This window comes from Biomphalaria glabrata, chromosome 7 (genome assembly GCF_947242115.1).
Source record: "Biomphalaria glabrata chromosome 7, xgBioGlab47.1, whole genome shotgun sequence".
In the NCBI taxonomy this organism is placed as follows: Eukaryota; Metazoa; Mollusca; class Gastropoda; family Planorbidae; genus Biomphalaria; species Biomphalaria glabrata.
The window spans coordinates 34472444-34500067 of NC_074717.1; the positions used below are offsets into that span (position 1 = coordinate 34472444).

At 35.7% G+C, this 27624-nt stretch overlaps 1 long non-coding RNA gene across 1 annotated transcript; it reads right to left on the bottom strand.

Annotated features, from left to right (window-relative positions):
- Positions 1-17707: 17707 nt before the first annotated feature.
- LOC106070773 (uncharacterized) lies at positions 17708-24386 on the bottom strand. The gene is made up of 3 exons (XR_008779017.1): positions 24342-24386; positions 23104-23872; positions 17708-18857 (listed from the first exon to the last, which is right to left on the bottom strand). It is a non-coding gene; the product is annotated as an uncharacterized LOC106070773 (long non-coding RNA).
- Positions 24387-27624: the final 3238 nt, after the last annotated feature.

The following is a 27624-nucleotide window of genomic DNA, read 5'->3' on the forward strand; positions in this document are numbered from 1 at the left end:
CAACAAGACAAGAGACAAGTAGAGCATAGCAGCAGCAGCAGTACATATATATAATTCGAACCCTGACAAGAACGTTGAGGGGCGTTCATTGACAGACTCCATTCATTGTGCTTCCTTACCCTTGGTCTTTTCACTTGGACCTTGGGGTAAGATTATGTTCACTAGTGGACTTTTGTAGTGTGGATTTAACTTATTTCATTTGCATTGAAAATGTGTATTTTGTGTATTTCTCACTGTCGTAAGTAAGAAACATAAGCATTTCATATGTACATATTTGTAAATTGCAGTAACATATGTCCAACATATTATCGCTATGTTCCTCTTTATTATTGACGCAATCTTGTGTATATTGATACATCTTATCTTATATCGGCTTATCTCCTTGATCTTCTAACGCATTGAGACTGCGCTTAGGAAAGATAAGTAAATTAGCTCCCCTTATCCATTTTACTTAGTCAAGAGTTGTGTCCCTTGAACGGACACTCTGCATTCCAGTGTTCGTGGCCAACGTCATGATCGCTGACCACTATCCATTAATCCTGTTTATGTTTACCCTCCCCCCTCTTTAGTATTGTGATCATTCCCCCATGAATTTAACTGATCTCATCGACCTGCATTGTTTGTAAGTGTTCATTGAATTAAGTGATTCTCTCATCGACGGAGAACACGATGCCCTTTTATGTATTGAATATATTAAGCTCGGTGTTTTATTTCAGCCTGATTGCGACTGGAAACACCGACTGGTTCCTGCTTAGTGGAATTCCAGCCTGCCGTAGAATCCCAACACTTCCTGTTACGTGAAATTGCAGCTTGCTACTTGATCAGAATCCTTGATCTTCCAGAACTCCTGTTCTTGTGGAACCCACCTTTAACTCCGCGGCTGGTGGAAGGAACCGTGGCATCAGCGAACACTGAGTACTAAGCTCCACATCTGAGGTCTATTCTCAGCACCCGCAGTACTGTTCATTATGTATACATATCCACTCAGCGGTGTCATACAGCCAACCGGCAACTTATACCACTTCTTTGCCGACGGCTCTCAGTACCCTCACAGGTGTCGCATTTGGCAGAAAAAATCAGCGGTACCGATGCAAGGGTGATCGATTGGATGGCTTAGAATCAGCTCAAGATGAATGAAGACACGACATAAATAATTAAGATTGGCACTCGGAACATCTCGAACGCCGAGAGCACAGATTCCCTTTTTATCACGAACTGCCATGTTCTTTATGTCCATGTAGTGCGGAATCTTGGAGTTGACTCTACACTATCTTTCGACCCACACATAAGTCAGCTCTGCAAGGGTCTTTATCTGCAGCTGCGCAAATTAGGATAGATCCTACCATATTTAACAACGTTGTCAATAAAAAAAACTAGTTGTGGCATTCATTCTCTCCAGCCTAGACTTCTGCAACACTGTGCTAGCAGGTATACCCGATGACAACGAATTCAGAACAACGCCGCACGAAAAGTATTAAGAAAAACAAAATGAGATTCTGCTACTACTCTCTTGCGCAGGCTCCATTGGCTTTCTGTAAAAGCGAGAATCGACTACAAGGTGGCCACACTTCATCAGTGTATCCATAATAAAGAAATGTCCTTTTACCTTAGCGAACTGATCACTTCAGAAATTCCAAAGAGAGCCTTGCGTTAAATGGACTCAACGCTTCTAGTAGTGCCAAGTTTCTCCCTCAAAAGCTACGGTCTGCGGGCTTTTTCAGTGCACCAGACAAAGTTTTGGAACTCACTCCCCATTGATCTCAGACAGACTACATGCTACACTACTTTCAAAAAGAACATTAAGACCTACTTGTTTAAAACATTTTAGATAAGTTTGTCATTTTAGCTCTCGTGTTTATGTTTGTAATGTTATCACAACGACTTGAGCTTACATTTTGCTTGTTAACGGCGCTTTATAAATAAAAACATTAGATTATTATTAGATAAATAGTGAATTAGATGATGTGTCGAATGTTGATTAGATTATTACTCCGTAGGTTACTAAAAAAATATATTTCCACAAAAAAATGATGAATCACTTGAAAAATTCGATTTTAAAAAGGTTAAAGGCAATGTTTTGAAAGAGTTAAAATATTATTGCTCTTATTGTTTCTCATTCACTATAGCAATGAAAAGCAGTCTTTTCGGTGCGCTAAAAGGTGGTCGACGTAACAGAAGTGCCCCACGCTTTAAATTCCAGCTTAGGCGTCAACTTGCATAAGCTGACACCTTGTTGCATGCGGCTTCAAAACGAGACAGCGGGAGGTCACCTTTAAAGGCCGCTGGATACACATTCGAGACCAAGAGAATATCTGCTGCGAGGACAGACGCAGACGGCGAAAAGAAAATCTAAATCAACCATCGCCGGACAATGGTTATGCTTGCCCTGGTTGTGGCAAATATGTAGGTCACAGCTTGGGCTGCGTATCTACGAGAAACCTTAGTATTATTATACCTTCCACGTTATGACATCATGTAATGCTGTTTCTTTCATTTAAAAAAAAACTGCATCGAGATCATTGCTTCATGTTGCCTATATAGCGTTTTAATTTACTTTTTTTTAAAGTTGCTTACATAAACTATATAAGATTTAACATTACTAAGTACATAGTATGCAATACTATTTAAAAAAAGGTCTACGGTCATGAACAAACAAAAGGTGTTCTTAAAAAATATTTTTTAGCCTTAAAATCTTTACAACTAACACAAAAGTCGTTTCCCAGAAATTAAACGGGCTGTCAGGCTATGATCTAGGACAGTGGTTCTCAAAGGCTGGTCCGCTGAGGGTCCGCGAGACGACCTTAGAAAGAGGAATATTGTATACAATTATGATAACTTTTTTGTGTTAAAAGCCAGTTTAATACGATCGGACACTTTGAAAATAGTAAACTGGCCTCTCTCTTCTGTTTAATATGTCTATTATGAACTAATCAATGACTATTGTTGACGCAGTTTGGCAAACAAACAATGATTAATAACAGTCCTGTGATACAATTTTATTTAGTACAGGCCTATCAAGTTACTTATTTCACAATTTAATCAATGCCATTTTTTCAATTTCTCTGCTTTATCACGCCATTCAAAGAAGTAGGTCAAGCCTCGTTTTGAAGATTCCAACAGATGACCCTGAGTTTCAAGAACACACAGACAGCAGTCTGGCTATTCATAGTTCACTTCTGAAAAATTATTTAAGTTATAAATTTTTTGTTTGTTAAATTGTTTTGCACGCCCAACATTTAGATTATGGATGAATAAACATGGCGTAAGCATACATCTGAACACGAGCAAGTTTGTAATGGTGAAGTAGTGACATGATGAACTTTGACACGAGGCCTTAAGAGAAGCTGCACCAAGTAAGGCAAAGTAACCTACAAATGCTTCTGAATATTTACAATTCATATTTCTACCATATAACAGCAAAGTGAACAGCCACAATGTTTCAGTGCGTTATGGAACGAGAGTTTACAAACTACTAAACTAAAGCGTTATCTTGTAACAAATCATAATGTAAAAGTAAAGTTCCCCTTTCAGTCCGTACGGTCTATAGGGTGGATGATGTTAAGGTCATCTGTTTCTTTGGCCAACTGTTAACGAGCAGGGTGTCATGTGACCAGCACAACGACCAACCGCCTTTACTTTCCCCAACTAAATACAAGTACCCATTAAAGTTGGTTGGACTCAGGGGCGACCTAAAAATCCCGAAATTCAAATTCCCAGTCTTCACAGACATTCGAACTCAAAACCTCAAGTTCGGAAGCCAAGCGCTTAATCACTCAGCCACCGACCGAGCCCCCATCTTTAAAAAATTAAAAAAAGACCAGCAGATTTCATTAAATGTCAAATTAGAGTATATACAAATAAGCTGAGAATAATTAGCAACGCGACAACAGTGAATGAAAACCTCTTAAGGTTTCATACATCATTGCATTGTGAATATAGCAGATTAAGAAACAAACACGGTTTGATTATGAAAAAGGGCTGAGAAATACGTTAAGTGGACAAATCAGGCTGTGCTGTATGGCGTGTTAACGGGTCGCTGAACTGAAAAGGTTTGAGACTATCTAGTTTCTGGTCCAGACATTATACTGGTTGGAAGACGCTAGGTTTTGTTGCTACATTCCTTAGCGGGGAGTTGGGGAGTTAGTATGACAACAATAGAAACATCCAAGAGAAGCCTTGCACATGTTAATTTACATCCATGCGTGGTCTCGATACTAAACAAAGGAAATCTTTAAAAAACAAAAGCTATTTCCTCCCCTAAGAAACGAACACAGAGACACGTTTTATGACAATTAACTGCAAGGGCGTATTCGCAGAATGGTAAATTGTTTCGCTTCTGAACTAGGAAGTTTTGAATCCCTGAGGAAAAAGGGATTTTCAAGTTCGCCTCTGGGTCCATTCAACTCTAATGGGTATCTGGTATAAGTTTGGAAAACAATTTCTGTCGGTTGTTGTGCTGCCCACTTAACATCCTCGGTAACCGTAGCAAAATAAACAAATGGGCTTTAAATCATACACCCTCCGAACTCGCAAGCTCCTGAAGGGGTCCCTTAACTTTATCACAGTTGTACTGTCTAACAGTAGCTAAGCATCGATTCATAAAACAAGCCAATCAAATGAGTTATGAATTTTTCTTGAATTTGAAAATAGTTGGAGTTATACCTTATTTAGTCTTATTTAGTTTCTTATTTAGTTTCAACATTAATGTAAATATATATCTGTTATATAAGAAATACAAAGTTCATTGTTTTTAATGACCAGTTTGATTTTTGGTGAGGCATTGTGTGAGTTTAAAACACTAGCTCTAATACTCTTGCAGGGGTGTGCAAATTAGGGACCGCGGGCCACATGCTGCGGTGACTGAGTGGATAGGTGCTTGGCTTCCAAACTTGGGGTCCTCTGTTGTGACAAGGTGGATTATAATTTGGTCGTTCTGTGTGTCTATGGGGTTTTATAGTTCGAGAACCCACATTTGCACACAATTATATACATGCAGGCACAGCGTTAAAAATTTAGGCAACAAATATTATGTTTAAATGTAAAATTATGTACATGTTTAGTATACAAAGGAATTAATTAAAAAGGTTGTAATGCTGTACAGGCGCTAGGATTGGATCTAGCGTATTTACTTAAATAAATATATCATCATTAGATGCTAGAAGCCAAGTGGTCCGAGTGTCATTTGGCTTGTTGCTTAGCTTTGTGTCCGGTGCTGCACTGATGAGACTAGTGTGGCTGGTGTTGACGCTGTCTGCTGGTGGGCTGGCGTAGTGGGTCCAGGCGCCTGGTGCAGTCCAACGGTTCGTAGCGGCAGGGCTCTGCTGCGGCTACTCTCAGTCAAGCCAGTGACCGATCTGTGGCTAGCGTTGTCGATTGGACACTTGTGAAGAGTAAGCAGGGCTGGTATCTGCAGATCTGGTGCCAACAAATCTGGTATCAGCTTTAGGTTGCTAGGTCTTCAGGCGGATGTTGCCTATTGATAAAAGCTGCAACGACATGATGTATAAGTCGGTTAGCCCAAATGACACCACTGGGATGTAGATGCCTTTCCGTGAAGAACATCTTCAGAATGATGCAGAAAAATATAAGCTAGTTTCATAAATAGCAAAGGCAGCTAACAAATAAATACTGTATCCCATCAAGGGAGATAACAATAACAATGGGGAATCCCATAAAGGGAAATAACAAGTAGTAATAAGTGATTAGTAATACAAGTAAGGTTCACCAGTCTCGGCGAATAGCAATTATACTCATTACTTAGATAAATGAGATGAAAGGAAGGGGAGATCAACGACTGATACTCGCCTCTGAGTTTGTGTAGCAACACAAACTCTCTTTGTAATCTTGTTTTTTTTTTTGTTTGTTTTATAGAAGAGAGGGGATTTAACTGCAAAAACCCCTGGTAATGAATTCCAAACCCAAAACCCCTTGGTAAGGGATTTTAAACTGAAAACCCACCTGGTGCATACCTGTGCAGTCTACATACAAATATATTATTTCTTACTACCTTGCAGACGTTTACAGTCTGTACAGATATTATTGTTCTTCTGTTGTTCTAATATTGAGCATAAACATAGCTTCATATCTCAACAAGCTTCTACATCAAATTGTTACTACATTAGTATTTAGTTTCATTTACATATGTCAAAGTTTTTACTATTGTTAAAAAAAAATTCTCCACCACCATTGTCAATATTGCGCATTGTCTACAAAGAAATAATATATTAAAGAGGGGAAGAGGAAAAATTTAAAAAGGGGGAAAAAAAGGGGGGGGGGAATATTCAAGAAAAAAAAGTATACATATATATATAGAGAGAGAGAGAGATAAAATAACTTTCAGTACGACTCTAATTGGTCCCTGTGACCAAAAAAAAAAAAGAAATTGTCTCTGAACAGAAACTCCCGATATACTGAATCTAGCAGACAGGATTTCCAACTTGATGATGAGGAAGTAGTTTTCCAAATCTCAAGGAAGGAAATCAAAAATTGTCATTAAAAGGGAGACAACAAAATAAACAATATAAATGTTTAAATGCCTATGTTCGCATAAGTGTGTACACACATAGATGTGTATGCACGTTTGATAGAAGTTAATATAAAGAACTGGGGTAATGTAGCAAAGCACAAAGGAAACAACCATAAGCAGTGTAGACAAAGTGGAAAAAAATGTGACTACGATGTTTAAAATGTTTTAATATCATTTAAGTTTCTACTTTCACTATTTGATTGTTTCTATTTAATTACCTATTGTTGACATTCTCACCACATATATCTTAAGAAACTTAAATTTCAAAAAAATTCATTATATGCTATTGGAAAAAAATAACGCCATATACAAAGCAATTTAAAACGTTAAAATATTATGACAACCTAAATGTAACTATATGCATTGCTATGTTTTGCAATCATTGTACTTTAAAATGTAGCCACTTAATATGTACGCTTACTAATAAAATATGCATCTTTTTGTTAAAAAAAAAAGCCCAATAAAGAGGCCAATAGCTCAAAAAAGAGGCAAAGAAAAGAAGCAAAGGCCCAAGGATTTCTAGGATGTAAACAGCTCGACAACTGAAGTCAAAAGCTAAAAAGCTGAGGTATCCTTAAACCCCCTTGGCTGGGATTCAACCCTTCCCCCCGAAATGAAATCCCCCCCACTGGGGGGGGGGAGGAGACGGACTTAAGTGACTGATTTTTTGCTTTGATTTTGTTTATTTTAGGTGAGATTTTAATACTAAACCATCACTTGCCCCAGCCCAGCCCTACCAGGATTTCATTTCGGGGGGGGGGGGGGGTTGAACCCCCAAACCCCGCCCCCCCCCCCGGCTACGCCCATGATATATATATATATATACTTATAAAGTAGAAAGTGATGCATATGTATGTATGTATGTATGTATATATGTATGTATGTATGTATATATGTATGTATGTATGTATTATATATATATATATATATATATATATATATATATATTTATAAATATATAAATTGTGTCCACACTACGGAGAACTCCAATCTTTTAGTTTGTTTTTAATTTTCAAAACTGTAGATAATGTGACTTTTCAGAATTTATATTGCACCTGCGTCAGAAATACCTGTTCTCAAGTTACAAGACATTGCTTCCTTTTTCCAGTCTATTTATTTTATATCTATAGTGGTAAGTTAATATCAATTGGGGCATCTCAACATTGCCAGATTTCGGGGGTTTCATTTTCTTAGCTAGTTCCCTTGTTAGATTTTCTACTCGCGATAAGGATTAGTCTAAAATAGCTTGAGGGTAGCCAAGACGCAAGAAAAACTCTTCTCATTTCAGTGGCTTTTTTATTGAAGTCATTGTCGTCTTGGCAAAGGCAGAAGTTGGAAGTAGAGGATAGAATCTTTACAAGGTGGTAGATGCCATGACGAGTATAGAAGATAGCTATGGCTGTCAGTATCTTCGTAATGAAAAGATGTACACAGAATTTTGGGTTATGTCTATTTGGATGTCTAAAAAATTTTTACTCTCTAGTGCTTGAAATAGTTATATATATATATAGCTCCTCCTTTGTGATCAAAGATGAGCACATTTCTCATTTCCTATTGACTCGAAGATGACTGTAAAGCTCAATACGTGGCATGGGTTGGTTTGGTCAGTTGCAGATAGGCCTGCTTCTTCTCTCAGATATTTTTTGGATCGGCGCTCTTTCACCCTGGCTATTCTTATTGCTTCAAACCTTGAGACTCCGAGACTCACAGCTTCGCGCCACAAGGAGCGATCGAGAGCTAGTGCTTCACAGCCGTAAATGTCGAATTTGCTTTCCTTGAAGGAGCTCTTGAGAGTGTCTTTTGAGTGCTTGTATTTACCCCCCTGGTGCGATTTTCTGCACACAACTCCCCTTACAGAAGTCTTTTGGGAAGGCGATTGTCTGGCATGCGGACTGCATGTCCTGCCCTTCGATGTTGAAACTTTTTCATTGTCGAATTGATACTGTTAATGTTGGACAACTGTGTCTGGTATGTGGTCAGACCAACGTTCCTTATGGATACTCCTTAGACAGCTTAGGTGGAAGGAGCTTAACTTTTTGGTGTGGCGGGAATATAGGGTCCAGGACTCGGATGCATATAAGAGTGACGGGAGAACTACAGCACAGTAGACTTTCAGTTTTGTTGATATGCTGAGTCCTTACTGTTGCCACAATTGTCCTTGAAGTCTGCCAAAAGCAGCACTGGCACGAGCAATATGGAAGTCAATATCATCATCTAGGTTGGCGTTTGCTGATATTGTGCTGATATAGATAGACAAACTTTTTGACGTTTGCTAATTTCTGGCCATCCATGGGAATATCTGGTTCTGTGACGGATTTATTTTAGGGAGGTTGGTGCAGCACTTCTATCTTTTTTACATTAATGGTGAAGCCAAAATATTGCAGGCGTTAGCAAAAAGGGACAGGCTCTTTTAAAGGTCTTCTTCGTTTGAGGCATTTAGGGTACAGTCATCGGCGAATAGCAAGTCTCCGCTGCAGTCGTTGTTTACTTTAGTCATTGCCTTAAGTCTTTGAGTGTTGATTAAACTTGTATTAGTGCGAGATCGTATACCAACTCCAATGCTTTCTGTGCGAAAGGCATGGCGGTGAACATTATGCTGAAAAGCCTTGGAGCCAGCACACTGCCCTGCTTCACGCCATTTGAGACAGGAAAAGGCTTGGAGTAGTCTAGGTTGTCTTGGACTCTTGCTTGCATGTCATCATGGAATTGGCGCACCATTGTTATGAATTGATCCGGGCAGCCGAATTTGGACATGATTTGCAAGAGGCCTTCACGATTGACATTATCAAAAGCTTTAGTCAAAACTATGAATGCAGTATAGAGGTTTGAATTTGGCTCTCAACATTTCTCTTGGAGTTGGCGTGCCTCTACCCTGCCTAAAGCCGCATTGACTCTCCGAAAGTAGGCCAGTTTCTATGTGGTGTTGTAGTCTGTTTAATAGCACCCTAGCCAGAATCTTGTCAGCAATGCATAGGAGGGATATGCCAAGATGGTTATCGCATAACTGCCTATTTCCCTTTCTCTTGTAGAGATGAATGATGGAGGCATCTTTGAACTCTTGTGGTAGTTTCTTTTGTTCCCATATTATCTGGTAGATTTCTGTTAATTTAACTGTCAGCTCCGAACTGCCAAGCTAAAAGTGTTCAGCCCAGCGAACAAGTATATCCTCCTTGTCTGTGAGAAGTTTGTTTCCATCAGCACTGATTATGGGGGATGAGCCATTTTGCTGAGGACCATAAAAAGCTTTGATTGAATTGAAAAACAACAACAACATAGACAACTTTAAATTTTGTTGTAACAGAAAAACTTGTTTTAACTGTGGAAAAAAGCTCATGTCAAAAGCCAATGCAGAGCACCTAGGACTAGCAATAACTTTAGATACAGAAGTTATACAAATTATCCCAACAATTACAACCAGAACAACAGTAATTGTAATAATAGATACTATAGATCAAACCAAAGCGCCAGTTCTAGGGAGAGAAGTTTAAGAAATAATAATTTTCAATACATCAGCTATAGTGACAACAGGCAGTCTAGGAGAGACAACTACAATTATCGGATCTAATAAAACCTTGCCTACCAAAACAAAAGCATATAGCATCCCAAAAGCATATGAAGATTTAGTAAAAGAAGTAATGAATAATTTAATTAAAGAGAGTAAAATTGAAAAATCAGAAACATGCTCATATGCATCACCCATGGTCATAGTAAAGAAAAAAGATAGAGGAGTCAGAATTTGTTGTGAAGATACAGAGAGAAAATACTCAGTAATTGAGAAGGAACTTGTTTGGTCAGTTGTAAAATTAAAGAACTATTTCTTAGGTAGATTTTTCACAATTAAATGTCACCATAAGCCACTTTTGGCACTGAAATAAAATGAATTAAAAAACAATAGAATAAACAGATGGTCACTCATTTTGTCTGATTATAAATTTGAGTTACAAAGTATACCATGAGATGAAAATGTATTAGCTGATTTCCTATCGAGATATGTAGTACATGAAAAAAATGAAATAAATAAGAATAATGACATAAAACACATTAGTCAGGAAATTTTAACTGAATAAATAATCTCACAATGTACTTAGAAATATTTTCAATTATTCAACTGGGTCATCATGACATTTTTTCTTCCTTGTATCATTTAACTGGGTCACCTTGACATTTTTGTAATATTGACTTGTATACAAATGTAATGAAAACTTTTGTAATTTCATTTTGTTATAATCATTTGACTTTAACATATGTAATCACATGGCATTTTCTAATTGATTTTCACATAGATACATACATATTGAACATTTATGGAATAAACTTATGTAAACAAAACAGCAACATTTTTTCTTCAGCTGTTGAATTTCTATGTCATATTATTGAAATCAAACTACAAAACAGTGTATAAGTATGCACAATATTTTAACTGGTTATTTATAAATATGATTTTCTTTACACTTCATAGTAATGTATTTAAATGATATACGATGCTATAATTAAATCATTAGGTGTAATGTTAACTTAAATTTTTTCTTTTGATTAACATGTCAATGATGTTAATAAAAAAATTCTTAGTACCATTGTAAATATATATTTGATATATTTCCTGGAGAGTAAATCTTCAGATACATTAACATTATGTAACAATGTCATAACATTGAGACATGATTGATTTGATTATTTGTGGTCAAGTATATTTGTTGAAACCATTTTATATATTATTTGTGCTGATTTTGATTAATTGAGTAATATTATTATGACACAATTAAGATATACAAGATGATGAGAGTAACTAAGATGAATCTGATCAGTGAATAACATAGACTATGAAACAATTTATATATATATATATATATATATATATATATATATATATATATATATATATATATATATATATATATATATATATATATATATATATATATATATATATATATTGATGATATTGACATGCATTATTTTGTCAAAAAGATTTCTTCAAAAATCTTTTTTCTAGGTGTATGTAACACTAGGGTTTGGTTATCAGCATGAGATATATGAAATATGTTGTTTGAACGTGAAATAGGGGACTTTACATTGGCAATCACGGGGTACCATTTTTTGTTGGTCACATGATGAGAAGAAGCCGCATGCTCAGTAAGAGTCTGCAATGTTCTGAGAAGAGACAGACGTGTTAGGTCTGTGGTTTAGAATATATAATATTGTGTCTTTATGTTGGAATTGTAAATGTTTGTAAAACATAGTGGAGAACGTATTCATGTTATTGATGGCTGAGAATGCCTACTTGTAAACTATTATTTGGAGTCAGTGCTATGTTTTGTGTCTTGTGGTTGAAGTACACAGCAAGCTTAATACGAATATACTACAAAGTCATGAAGATATAAGTATTTAATTAATAAGACAAGAACTATACATCAATACCAGAAGAAGTATTAACAACACACTACTCCAGTAACATCAATAGAATTTGAGTGTTACAGGGGGCAGGCTAGATTACACAGAAAGGCCTTAAAGCAATGTTGCTTTTGTGTTAAAAGCTGTTCAATTTGCACATTGTTTTCGTAGAGTACACAGAGTCCCTTAGTTTATTCCAGCTGTTTTCCACATCCTTATTCATGTGCAGGGTTTTAATTTCACTGTCTAGTTATTTGACGAGATCTTGCTTGATATCTGGGTTTGTGAGCTTACCAGCATCTATGCGCTTTGCATACTTGCATTCTTGGGGCCGTCTAAATAGCTGGAAATAGTATAAGTGAAACGAATGGCTGCATTGAAGTTATTGTTGAACTTAATACAGTTGATTAGTTCATCCTCTGTCAGAGATGTTATACGAAGCCCATCATTAATGTATCTCCTATAAAATTCGGGCATGGGGCCCAAGTAAAAGATAAACAAATATTGAGTTCTAAGAGACCCATGAACAGGCAAGCATAAGATTGGCCGAATGACGTACTCTTGGCTACTCCCCTGAGAGAACTAGTGATAGTTAGGTCAGTCAAGGCATTTTGGAATATAATATAGATATCTGTAAGTCATTAATAGCGTTTGAACATTCTAAAACTTTTAACTTATAAATCACGATTCAATTATTGACAGAATCATTTATATCAAATCATGAACATAAAACACACTTTCACACACATCAAAAAATGCACGTACACACATATATATAGAATAGCATATACACAGCTTGACCCTTCTTTGGCTTATCAGATCTTGAACTAATGGACCTTAAAAAATATTAAACAAATCCAAGAAAACTCACACAAGCGACATGTTAAGTCACATGATTAAAAACATATTTATATATAATTATATAACCTTTTTCCACATTGGTGTCTTCCGGTTCAGACTGCTAATCCCCCAATCACTTAGTGAAGCCACTGAGGAAGTATGATCTTTGCTTAGAAAAGCTGAATAGTCAACAGTCTAGGTACGCTTGAACATGGCTTGGCTTGGCTACCTATGAAAAGGGCTCGAGATTTGACACCCGACTTGAGCCGTGACCTCGAAGGCGCGCTTGAGCAGAGTTGTGTTTAGTGTGCGCCTAAAGGCAGCGCGAAAACTTTCTCCCAGAAACCCCCTTCCCCCCCCCCCTCCACTGGTCCACACACTAGATTGGAACTATCGTAAAAGCTATAATTTATATAATTTATTTAATTAGTGCATTAAGAGGTCGGCCCAATTTAGCTCTAAATCTTACTTTTATTGCATATTTCTTTCTCGTCTGTCTGTTAAAAAGTTTGTACAAGTTATTTCTCCCATACCCAATCTCAGATCAAGCTGAAATTTTGGGCAATTATTTCTTTTAAATGAAATGAGGAAGACGAAGAATTTCTTTTATCTGACAGCACAAGAAACAATTTTTAAAAATCAATTAGTTTATTAACTATTGGTAATTATTAATTTTGTTTGGTATCTGAAACAAGAGAAAGAATTAGTACTTAGCTGGACTGAAATGTTGGTATAAGCCGAATGAGTCCCCCTTATAGGTCGTCGTCTGAGTCTAAGAGAATATAACATGAAAATAGGACGAGACAATAGAAACAATAGATAACCATACAATCTACACTAGCAGAGCGGTTACAGTGTTGGCTTGAGAAACCTGAGAAGGCTTGAGCCATGAGTTTGAATTCAGGTCGTTCCCCTTTTTTATAAATGCTTTTTATTATTGTTAGTCTAGATCTATTATAAATTTATTACATGACTGATTCAAACTAATAGATACAACTATACTTAATATAGGCTATTTTTTTAAAGTATTTTTTAATTTTATTGTTGTTTTTTTTTTTCAATATTCACAAGCTCCACTCAAGAGGAGCCATTAGTGCTAGTTTATTCCAATCTTTGATGTTATCTCTGCAATCTATTATTAACGCTCTTATGTTGACGCCCGAGTTAATGATTGGCATATTGCCATTAATATCAAAATTAAATATAAATGAATATTAAAGTCTTTCATGTCAAATGTCACAAAGATTTTTAAACAAAATATAATGTTACATTTTTAAGTAGACTATGTAATAATACTTGTTATACATTATTAATTAGAAACGTTCCTTCTTGAAGATAATTATATGAAAATGCACTATTGATGTATTTCACTTTTAATATAAACTAGAAAAACGATCAAATTCACCTAACACTCACATTCTATATACATATTCTCCTCCTCCATCTATCCCTTAGTATGGTAAACTCCGGGCCGGATTTAAGTTTGTGTAGGCCCAGGGGTAGGATTTTTTTGGAGGCCCCTACAATTTTTGAAACAGTTTGATAATGATCCACTTATAAATGAAAATACTTATATCTAAAAGCATGCAATATTTTAGAAATAAGAAATAGATATTCTTGTAAATTATAATGAAAATTTCCTTTTTAAAAAATATTTAATATGCATATTTTAGTTTAAAACCGTATATTCTTTAGTTAGTGGAGAGAAAGGCCATTGGACCTTGGTAGACGCACTGTCGTAAATCTTGAGCTTAGTTACTTAAAAAAAGATTGCTAAAAGCATAATCACGACATTTTTGTCAGCGGTAAAATTTAAAAAAAAAAAAGAAAAAAAAAGTTTTTAACCCGTCGAAATTTGGATATATTTTTGTCTTTTTTGTGGAGGTCCCTTTCTTGTGGACACCTCGAGGTTGTAGCCCCGCCTTTCTACCATTAAAAAAGGACCTGGGTAAACTGCTTGAGCACCGCGCATGTTCTGTCGACCGTCTTTCTCCGTTCCTCACTATATCTTGCTTGGATAGAATCTTTTTCGATGACAAGCTCGTCCATCTTTCATATTGTCTTCCCATCGCTTTCTCTGTCTGCTTCTTCTCCTTTTTCCTGGTACTGTTCTTTAAAGGAAGAGCTTTGTGAGCCCTGACGATCTTATGATATGGTAATAAAGTTTTGTATGCGTTTTTTTGACAGTATTTATTAAGTTATCGTGGGGTCCAATTGCCATTGTGATCCTTAATATAAAAGTTAGACAATAGAACACAGTTTGTTAACATAATTTGTTACGTCTATATGATAAAAGCTGTTTTGTAATATATAATGTATTAAAGCTACAAATCTGTATATTTTGTTGTTTAACTTCTTGGCCATTTCTGTGGCGGTAGGGGGTGGGTGGGGGTGATTGCATCTACATCTACCTAGACCTTTTAGAGGGGAGGTGGTCCAATTTTTAAGCAGAACTCATAATGTCTGAACAAAATTAGTCATATATCGTTATAATATAAGATACTTATTGATATTCGAACCCATTTGTATATTAAGTCACATCACACTATAATCTCAAATTAAATCAATAGTAAACTAAATATAAAATGTAAGAGGATTGTACCGGTTGGAAGAGGCGATATATAGTGCGCCCCTTCACACACAGGCAGGCCAATACTTTTACTTTTGTATAGTTAAGAAATTACAATTTATTTTTTTTTACAAAAAAAAACATCTGTCACTAATATAAGTTATGTATGCTATAAATTTAATTCTTATATCGAGTCGTTCCAACCCCCTATTCATTAATGCCAAATGCAATATTAGCAATAATTATAAATAGGAGAGAGGACTCTTACATGATAATCGTTTCCACTGTACCGCCCCCGACGACTACATGATACTTTTTAAAACAGAAAAGTCAACTATCGTGACAGATTCTATGAAATTGCGCTTAATATTTTTTTAAATTATTTAAAGAAAGACTGTGCTTTGGAAAATCTAGAAATTTTAAAGCATAAGAGTAACAATTGAGATGAGTTCTGAACCCAAATAATTTTTTCCTAGTCTTCTTTTTCCAAGGCGAAAACTAAAATCATAACCACCCTAGTAAGAGATATGCTATTCGCGAACGATGCAACGGTAGTGGCACACACACAAGAGGAGCTTCAGTCACTAATGTCCCGCTGCTCTCAGGCTTGTAAAGAGTATGACTTAACAATTAGCACGAAAAAAACAACAAATTATATGGGACCACCTGCTAAAGTGTTCGAGATGAACCATAGTCGTTCTACGACTGAATTAGTGAAGGAGGTCAAAAGTCTTCTTTCCCCACCTATATTTAATCATACCAGACACAGAAATCTTAGGGCTGTCTAACATGAACAGTATCGATGCGACAGTGAAAAAGTCCCAACTTCGTTGGGCGGGACATGTAGTTCGCATGCCAGACAATCGCCTTCCCAAACGACCTCTGTATGTGGAGTTGTGTGCAACAAAGCGCTCTGAGGAAGGTCGATACAAGCGCTATAAAGACACTCAAGAGCTCCTTCAAGGAATGCTATAACGACATTCACGGCTGGGAAGCACTAGCTCTTGATCGCTCCACATGGCGGGATAGATATGGACATAAGGTTACGGTTTACTAAGCGTTAGGGTTAGGATTTGAAAAACAATCTCCCCCCCCCCCCCCCTCCAACTCAAACGTTCTGGATTCCCGTGTGGTAGAATTTGTAAACTAATTGGTAGGTAACCCCTAATCACTACATTTTGGTTAGTCATTATGAGAGCAAAGTAACTAACTATGGGGATTTGTTTCTTTCCATTTATTATCAGAAGTTTTGAGGTAATGAGTCTATCACTGCTTCCTTATGTAGAACCTACACGTTTTCTTACTAGCGTTGCTTTCAAAGTAGAACCGATCCAGCTTCACGGCGTAGTTCACTGTTTCTACCGTTCTAGAAGAATGTATGAGATCTCCAGTCACAGAGTTCACCTTTTGTTGGCTAGCCGAGTCTCCCTACAGTGCTGCTACATCAATGTTGTACCGATGGAGCTACGTGCCTATAGGTACTGTTGGTTTTTATGCTTTTTCAGTGGTTTCTTTAACAAGTAAGATGTGTACGATCCATGCTCTACGAAAAGTGAAACTATCAGGTCTTGATGAATTTATTTTGGATTAGAGAATAAAACCAGTCATTACTAATGTCGTGCGTGATTAAAGGAGATATTTATATCCTGTTTTTTTTTTACATTTTACAAACTATTTTTAATTTGATTTGTTACTAATACTAAATGTTAATAAAATTCAATTATTCCCTTGTTTATAATCTCTCTGCCTGTGGTCCCTTCTGGGGCAGAGGCCACCAACCAGCTTCCTACAGGCATCTCGGTTCTGGGCGAGTCTCTCCAACTCTCCCCACGTCTTGCCCATCTGCTTTGAAATCTCGACGCAATGTATTTCTGGGCCGTCCTCTATTGCTCTTTTCTTGGGTGTCCTGGTTAGGACCTGGGTATACTAGTCGAAACGATTAAGGCACTGATTCAGTGCAGACACTGTTCATCATCATCAAAAGTCCATCAGTTAGATGGTTTGAAAGACTATGTATCCACACCATCTCTTTTAGAGCCGTGTAGTTGTGCATTATATATATGTTCTTATTCAGTTAAAGAAAAATTTGATTCAAAGATCTGTGAAAGCAAGAAACTATCAACACAGGAGTAATTCAGAAATCTAATTACTTTACTAAACAAATAACTAATTCCTAAGACACTCAAACAATAAATTGATTTCATTTCTTTTTTTTTTATTCGTACTAATAGTATCCAATCCAATTGTTTCTCTCTAGACAGACATTCTAAATTTGTATCAATTAGTTTATTTTATGTACTTATTTAAGTATTTAGCTTGTACAACTCTGTGTCTATATAATCAAGTTTACACGTCTATACAAAGACAAAATAAGTTTGAAATAAAATTTTCATTAATAATTTATTTAGAACATATACATACATGTTGAATACAAAAAGACAGTTTAAGTGAGATAAGTTGTCGAATCGGAGAGTACATTGTTCGTGTTCCTGTCAGGACTGTCCCTTATAGTATGAAAGTTAGTGAGTACATATGAAATAATAATATGAAGAGATATACGGGTCAAACGAAGTTACAGTTACAAATAAATTCGGCGATAGGTTAAATACTTAACTTTTGAGTTGTTCAACTCATTTCTATATGTTTTCATATGATGAACAATGTCTGGGAATATAAAAAAAAATAGTTTTGTGTTTTTTTTAACCGTGATATTTAAATAAGATGTCCTTACAAAATACAATGTTAAAACAAAACACATTATCTGTTTGCATCATCAACCATGTATCCTATTTTGTTCGTTTATGTTTAGAAGGAAAGACTAATTAAACATAAGTAGTTTTCATCCTAATTTCTACAATGTCTATTTTTTAGAAAGAATACAGCGTACTTTTAAGGCATTTCAAAAGAAATTTGTAAATAGATAAATAAGGGAACATAAAAACATAGATAAAGTTCCAACTATCAAAGAACTTGCTGTACACGCGGCTCGCTTCAAGCTGTCGTACTCGCTCTGGGTACAGCCGCTGCTTCCTACCAGACAAGATTGAGCGGTAACACTGGATGCTGAATATTGCAAGGCTTCACAATATTTGGAAGACGCGTACAAATTTTTTACTGTGGTGTCCAAGGATATACAGCTTGAAACTTTCGATCTACATTGCTGACTACTTGATACAAGAGCGATGCCAACGTTTTCGGCAGTATCCAGACCAGTTGTTGAACTTGTTCCACAAGCAGCATTTCTCATTCTGAAGTACTCGGTCAGAGTGCAGCCGCTGTCTACAACCAAGCAAGTCAGAGAAGCAAAACTTGGTGTTGAGTATTTAATGGCTTCACAATATTTTGAAGACGTGTACAAACTTAGTACATTGTTATTTGAGGCTTTACAACCTGCAACTCGTGATTGACATTGTAGACTTGTAGATGCAAGAGCGGTCTCTGCGTCTTCAGAGACAACTTGACCCAACAATCCCAGGACAAGTGCAACATAGAGCATTCTTTGAGTCATGTTTTTTTTTTAAATGATGAAACCTAAGAAGAAGGAGAAACAAAACAAAAAAATATATTGTGTGTAAAAATGTACATAGGTTAGGGTTGAAAAAACAACAACTTTACTTCTTATAACTACTTCACAAAACAACGCCTTGTTTCAACTTTTTAAACAAATTTCACATTTTAGTAGTGTTAAAATATTTCCATGTCCAGGCTATATATAATATATATATATATATATATATATATATATATATATATATATATATATATATATATATATATATGTATATATATATATATGTCTATGGGAAAGATATTTTATTATATCTCTGCTCCTACGCTGGTGCGCACCAGTACACTGTAAAAAGAGATGTGGTGAACTTACGTTGAGATAAGATGGCTGACAGTTGATTCCAACTACGTAGATGGAGAAACAGAGCTACAGATAGTCTAGAACCGTCTGAATTGTAGAAGGAGTTATTGCCAGTGTGGTTAGCAGGTGAGAAGCAGAGTAGGTTATCTGGTCAGGAAAAGTATTGTTGGTGCTTACTTTGCCCGGTTCCGGCCAAATTTTGATGCCCGTTGCCGTCTCTGTGGAGAGTCGGTTGAGACAGTGGCGCATCTCTTGCAAGAGTGTCGCAGCTCCGAGAGCTGCGGAATAGTTTGTCTGCAGAGTCACTTGACCTGTAAGGGAGCTTAAAGGCACTACGCCTAGTAATGAAGTTCTCACCAATTCTCTTCAGGAGGACAAATCCTTCTAGGCTTGTTACCGATTGGAGCGCATCTCTCAGGGAGTTGATGTAGATTATCGTTCTTGAGACAACGAGACGCTAGAGAGCGGCACGTACTGTGACCCTGTGCTAGTGGCAAGCTAGTGAACTCTTCTTATCTTATATAATACAGACGTTACTTCAAAAAAGAAGATGATTACGTCCTACGCGTCATGCATTTAGTCATGCATATTAACCAATGACTTAAATTCTGCCAAGTCACTGGTTTTCCTGGCTAGCTCAGGCAACCCATTCCATGCTCTAATAGCACTAGGGAAGAAGGAGTATTTGTACAAATTTGTCCTAGCATATGGGACGAGGAATGTGCCTTTATCTTTGTGTCTTTCAGAGTATTTTATTAAATTTTGTTTTTGTATTTGAAGATTATGGTTCAGTGTTTTATGTATGATTGCTACTTTACTTTTGAGCCTTCTGTCCTGAAGGCTTTCTAAATTTAGTGATTTTACTAAAGGTGTTACTCTAGTCAAATGTGAATATTCGTTTGTTATGAATCTCACTGCTCTATTTTGTGTCTGTTCCAGTTTCTTAATGTTTTCTTGAGTTGAGGGGTGTTGGGGTGTTAAGACATAGGCGGCAACAATGAACCTTGCACGTTAGTGGAAGGCAGTGGCGGCTACAGTGAAACCTGCAGGCCAGATCTAAATGAACTCATACACATTTATGTTCATTGTGTGCCTCACATTCAAATTTGGTTTTCTAAAGCTACATTCATCTGCGAAAGCTGCGAAGCCGAGTTGAGATAGGCCTAGATCTATATTCATTCATGAATCGCGTACTAAAAATTATTTCGTTTAATTGTTCACTTTATAATCCCATTCATTTAACAAAGCTATCGCTCTTTTCGTTTTTAATAGATAAGAATGTATCGACTTGGGGTAAACTCATTTTCGCAAAACTAATTTTATTTTCGTAGCGAAAGAGAAATAACGTGAAAGGATCATTAGCTACGTTTAACATACATCTAAATCCAATCCACTAGATTATTCAAAAGCATCTTTTACATAAATTAGTTCCTGATATCTGTGTGACTACAGATTTCCTGGCGAACATTCTTTCATTAGACATTACCAAATGGTTACACATCTCTCTACTGAGTCTATTCCTAGGCCTAGGTCTAAAACTCTTATTGAACTCTAAGATGATAAAACGTCTTTTCGCAAAGATAGTTTTATGCTTTAACACATAAACATACTAATTTTTGTCCATTCATTTCATATTTTAATCAAATTAACATTCAAATTTCTTTTTCTAAAGCATTTTTAATACATTCGTTCTCTGTTCGCTAAAGCTGCGTAGCCGTGTTGAGATAGGCCTATATTCATTCATGAAAAAAAGTTCACGCATGCTCAGCACAGAATGAACTCTATAAAAGCCAATTTTTAACTCTAGATTAGTGTAGATTTAGATCTATGTCTACCTCAAGATCTACTTTATACTTTATACACATGAACATACAAAATTTAGTCTATTCATCTCAAATTTTAATCAAATATATGTAGGCCTACAAGCAAATGTTTTAATTTAAAAAAAAATAGATTTAAGCCTATTAGCTGTTTTGATTTGTTAGCTTCATTCACACCATTTTTACATTGACACATTCGCTTTACTTATTACATTATTATTTCGTTTAATTGTTTACAAAACACTCTCAGTGACTATATCGAAAGTAATGCGCAAATAAAGACCCGCGGTTCGCGGGTAACATATGTCTAGTATATATATATATATCTACCAGGCAATGGTTCTCTCAACCCTTCTTTATGGATCTGTGTGGATCTGTGGCATGGGTATTAGGCAAAAAGCAAATAAGACTAACTGAACCCTTTTAACAAAACATGCTTGCGCTCCATCATGAACATACGGTGACTGCACTACAACCAACGATGTCCTTGCAAACGCAGTATGGACAGTATGAATCAGTTATTTACTTGATTTAAAATGCAAGAACGCCATTAAAAAAAAACTTTTAAAAAGAAACAAAGCTGAATATTAAACTTTTATTTGCAAGTGCTGAGCGATACAGCAAATGGAAATGAGAATGACAAAAAGAAATAGAGTAATAGAGAACATGGGCGTAGACAGCGGGGGGGGGGAGAGGATTTTGACTGATTTTTGCTTTAATTGTGTTTATTTTAGGTGTGATTTTAATGTTAAATCATCACTTGCCTCAACGCAGCCAAGGACAGTTTTGAGCTTAAAATTCCCCTCCAAGGGGATAGAAAAAAAATAATTCGATCAAAAGTCATCGTAGCAAAGAAAATTTTGAGTTTAAAATCCCCTCCTATTATTTAATTTTTTTTAATGATAAAATCCCCATTTCAATATAAGACTAAAGTATACAACTGTCACCAGATTTTTGAGAGTAGCCAAGAAGGGTTTTGATTTTAAAAAGAAACAATTCAGAGGGCTTTAAGTTAAAACCCCCTCCAGAAGGTTTTAAGTTTAAAACTCCTCCAGCCGGTTTGAAGCTAAAAACCACCTCTTCAAAAAAAATTCATTCAAATAACAGTCACAAAAATTGTATGCGGGGGTTTTGAGTTTAAATTCTCTCCTTCAAAGAGCTTTAAGTTCAACACCCCTCTAGATGGTTTCTAAGTTTAACCTCCCTCCTTTTCAGAGAGTTGTGATGTTAAAAACCCACTCTTCAAGGTTAGTTTTAAAAAAACGTCCAGAGATTTTTTAATTTAAAACCGCACAACAGATGGTTCTAACTATAAAACTCCCCCCCCCAAAGAAAAAAAATTGGCTACGCCCCTACGCCCATGAGAGACAATAAAATAGTAGTCAGAAACAGTTTGTAACAAAACACATAACAAAATTACCAAAATCAATAATTAACGAACTAATTGCTTTTTTTTTTTTTAACTGATTCTTGTTTTGTCAGTGAGAAATAACATGTTCCAACTTTTTAAAACAGACAGAGTGAGTTGATATAAGCTTTGTTAGCTTCGGGCAGGAGGGGCTCGTTAGCCTCAGTTGGCTATCCACCTAGGGGAAGGAAAACTCTGAATACAAACCCCCGTTGCTTTGCGGCTATACCCGGAAACGGTAAAGGCTTCGGGAGACAACCCTGAGGAAAAATAAGGTGCTGGTGACCCTAAGATAGATTGCTGCACACTGTGCTACAACCTGGCAGAGCCTGCGGCGCTACTGATGCCAAACTGTATCGGATATTCGTTCCATAGGTCTCATCAGCTGCGCGGTGTGGGAGACATTGTTCCGACAATAGACAATGCCCAGGTTTTCATTTCACTTGTTCGAGATGAACCATAGTCGTTATACGACTGAAGGAAGCCAATGAATGAAGTCTTAGTTGCTTTCTGTATAGTGTCCATGTCTCAGATCCATATAGAAGAGTTGACAGAACCAGCACTTGGTAGACATTCACGTCTTATAACTACTTTACAAAACAGCACTCTGTTATTGGGAGTGTTAAGAAAAGAACAATTTAATTAATATAATTTGAACTATTTGAAAATCAAATAGCATACCTGAAAGTAACTAAGACAGTTGAGAGAATCTCTCCAGAAAATTGGTTGTAGAAATAAACTTGCTTATCTCCTTTTCTGTCATATATATAGGCTATGTATTCTGTGTCACGTGACAAAAAGTTTGCTTTTCAGATTTGAAATCACTCAAGCTGCAAAGGCTTATAATGAATTTTTATTAACTTGTATTTTTAGACCAAGACTTTTTTGTTTCAAGGATCCTTATAGAGAATTTGTTGTGCTTGAAAGTTTAGCAACATTTGAATTGAAAACTACTTATAAAAAAATTTACAAACATGCCAAAATATTTCGGACGTAACATAAACTTATGCATGTTGGTTTGTGTTTATATATATATATATATATATATATATTGTTTTTACCAATTTAAAAAAATAACAAAAGGAATCTGTTTTTAGTAAGCAGTCCCTGAGCGTCCATTCCTTGTTAAGGGATGTAGATCAAACGGAAAAGTTTTTATACTTTTAGCACCACTAATTTCAAGGTGATATTAGATTTAATTTATGCTTTTGTGTTTTCAGATTTGAAGACGTCACCGATGACGTATTATAGTTTTATTAACTGATTATATTGTTATTGTAAACGTCCATGTGAGAATATTTAAAACTAGAACAGAGGAGGCGTTACATAGTGAGTTCTGGTGGTACTCTGGACAATGCTATAGTTCTCTTTGCCTTTCTTGTTGGTCTGAAGTAATGACAGTCCTTGTATTCTTGTCAAGATTGATGTTCATAGACAGTTGATACAGTGCCTGTCACAGAGATGAATATTTGGCATAAGCTAAGAAACTGTATTGTTGAAGTCAATGTTGTCAAGAAACATAGGTGCTTACTTTAATTATATTATTTAGAGTAATTAAATACAATCAACTTATGACTTATTCAGTTTAATGAACTTATGATTTATTATTTTCATATTTATTTTTAATTACTTTCATTCCCATCATTCGCTTTAATATCATTGTATAAATATTATTATATTAAATCGATATATAATTTTTAGATCATTGTTTATTAATATATGTGCAGCTGTGTTACAGGCTGAGCTTCAGGACTAGTATAATTATAAAACAAAAAGAGATATTTAATTATTCTTTGATTTTTGTAATTAAAATTATACTTTACTATTTACATATTTAAATATCAAATAATACAAAATCATTGCCCTGACAATAGGCTTTATAAAAGAAAAGATATTTATAAATATTAGACTAGACTGACCTGTAAAAGAAAGATGTAAATCTGTAAAGATAAAGTTCTGTGGAGACAACTATGTGAATTCTGGACAGTCAAATTTCATGGTCAATGCCTTTTATTAGCTGCATTTTATTGTCACGTGACAGACTTTCGTTTCTTTAAGTCTTTTGGTTTTTGTGTTATTTATATTGATTTTGTCTCAAACATTTCTTTTCAACAACTGATACACATATACTCATAGACACATACTCACATACATCTATTCATTGATTTCCAATCTACTTAATACTTAAAGGTTTGGGGCAAACTAAAAAAATGTAATCAATGAACAAATCTGATGTTGTGATTCCCAGAGGGTATGAACAGTATCTACGATGTTCATAAGATATGTTCGTTTGATAGAACGAACTGTTTTATGTGCCTTAATTTGTATGCAAGTTACTACTGAATAAATATATAATAATTATATCATATTATATATTAAGCAAAAAGTAAAAATTTAAAAAAACCTTTTTTTTAAAAAAAAAAAAAAAGCTTATCTATATGGGAAGAACTCAGTCCTTAAAACTATATCTACCAATAATGTTAAAGTTATTTCCCTTATTCGATATAAAAATAATTAACAATAATTAATTAACTAATTGAGTATTTTTGTTTATTGATTCATGTACAATAAATAATTGTTTAAAGCATCAACTTGATCGGAGTTGATACTTAAACATGCCTTTTACACTCATTTTTGTTGTGGACGTGTCTTTAATACCCACTTAATGTGCATGTCTTCTGTGATTGTCTTCAGTGCGGTATTCTGTACTTTTCTTTTGTCAGTGTTATTGTACCTGTTGCAGGTATCTGTCAGTTTTATGTACCTGTCTTCTGTACCTGCTCAGTGTACTTCTGTTTTTTCTCTATATACCTGTCTTTTGTACCTTTTCTGTGTACCTGTCTTCTGTACTTGTTACGTGTACCTGTCTCTTACTTTAACAGAATCTCTCTCTCTCTCTCTCTCTCTCTCTCTCTCTCTCTCTCTCTCTCCAGCTCTCCAGTTAGTCTTTTAAAAATTGAGGGAGAAATAGCGTTAATAATCATTTAAGGGGACTAACCCCCCCCCCCAAAAAAAAAAAAATTGCAGTATCTGTGAATACTGAAGTATTGGTTTCCTTTGTTGCTATTGAACAAGATAATGAATTACCAGTGACTTGATATTCTATGGCCTCATTCAGTCGCGCAGCGACTATGGATCTTTTCATGTAAATGAGATGAATGCCTGGGGCTAAGATATGGTCGGAACGATGTCCCCCACACAACAGTTCCCCCCTTCTCCACGCAGCTGATGTATCCAAATGAACGGCAGTGCCGATACAATTTGGGGTCAGCGGCGTCGCAGGTTCTGCCAGGGTGTAGCACTGCTCCTGATTTTTCCCCAGGGTTGACTCCCGAAACTTTTCCCATGATTGGTATAGCTGCAAGGCAACAGAGGTTTGAACTCAGAGTTTTTCTTCTCCTAGATGGGTAGCCAGCCATGGTTAATGAGCCCCTCCTGCCCGAAGCTTACTTGTTTAGGCGCCAGTTACTCGCCTTTGTCCCTTCTGTTAGTCAGAACAGTTCCGCCGGACTCAATATCTGAGCCACACGTGAAGGCCAGGAGTTGGACTGGTTGTCAGAGGCTATTTGAGACGCATGAGTTGATATAAGCTTTGTAGAAAGCCAGGTCTCACGATAACTATCAATTATTCAATTCTGACTCATTGACTCCTAAATAAACAAGTTTCTGATTGTCTCCTGTCTGACTTCGGTCAGCGTGGACATTGTAGGATGTTCGGCATGCTAGCAAAAGGTTAAAAAAAAAGTTATGCTAACATCTGGTTGAGTAAATTTTGTTTTCTAACCCTCGTACCATCGCGGACAATGCTTGTAAATGGCTAGATAAATATATAAGTAGATATGGATATGTTTATAATTTCCTTTGAATGAATAATAGGGCTTTCGCTGAAAAAGAAACACTTAATTATTAATTTCTTTTTCATGGTGTTATTACACTATTTTTACTAATAAAAGAAATGTTATACTTATTTGAAGTATTTTTGTTTAAAAAAAAGGGAATATATATTAAAACGAAACCAGCTTACATAACTATTTTTACAACAAATAAATTCACTTTTAGAAAACTAGAAGTAGCCATTTCACCTAAATTAAAAAGTCACAAAATATCCCAAATCGGATTTGGCAAAACATGTAGGCTAAACCTAGAACTGCGTAGCCACGGTAAATACGGCATTCCTCATTAGTCTTTGGACATGGTGTCCTGTTATTAGTTTCCAAAATTTGGATCTTGTAAGGTGAGAATCGGACAAACCACAGACAACGTAAAAAGACTTTTCATAGAAACTGATGCATGGTATAAAGAAAATAATGTGAAAATAATGAGAATAATGAAGTTTATATATTGGCCTATTTATGTAGGGAACCACTTTTCTTTTAGATTATTTGTTCATTACTTATTTTATTAACTTTGGAAATGATATACAGATAAATATTTAAAATTATAAAAAAAAAAATGCACGGCTAAAATGATACAATTTTGGAACCGTCCTACAAGGAAGTACAAAGTAAAATTTAAATATTTTTCTTAGAACTAGCTTCACACAGCGCTGCAGAATAGGACGTATACATTATGAATACATTCACTGACTTGTTTCTGCATGACTTCATCTGGAGATGAAAGAGTATTTTTAAACTAGATTAAAAGAGAATGCGAAGGTTGATGGGTAAGGATGGTGGGATTTTTTTGAGTCCAGTCGTCTCTAATTAAAAGTTTTCTATAACCATTGTTTGTACAATTTCTTATTTCTTCTACACCTGTCTTCTTCTTAGAACTTATCACCAACGACAGTGAAGAAAACACTGCATATTTGATTATTAATTTTCATTTAAAAAATCAATTTATCAAAAGTTGCATTTATGTTACTACAAATGTTATAAAAGCCTCTTTCATATACAATTTTTCATAATGCAAACAGTAGTTCAAACTTTATCTCTACGCATTTTCCTAATAAAATCCGAATGGACGTCGATGTTGTACACGAAATGGGCGATTTGGATTGGTTGCTTCCACCAAGGTAAACGGTTAAACGATGATAGCCTCTTAGAATCGTCAGGTCGTTAGATGCTGTCTTTACCGAAACTGAACGGTATTTTGAAACAAAAAATGTATGTTAAGATCTTAAATGGTAATTGGTTATCATACAGATTTTTTTTAACAACTTATATATACTTTATTTACATGAAACCAAAGCAACAGTAATAA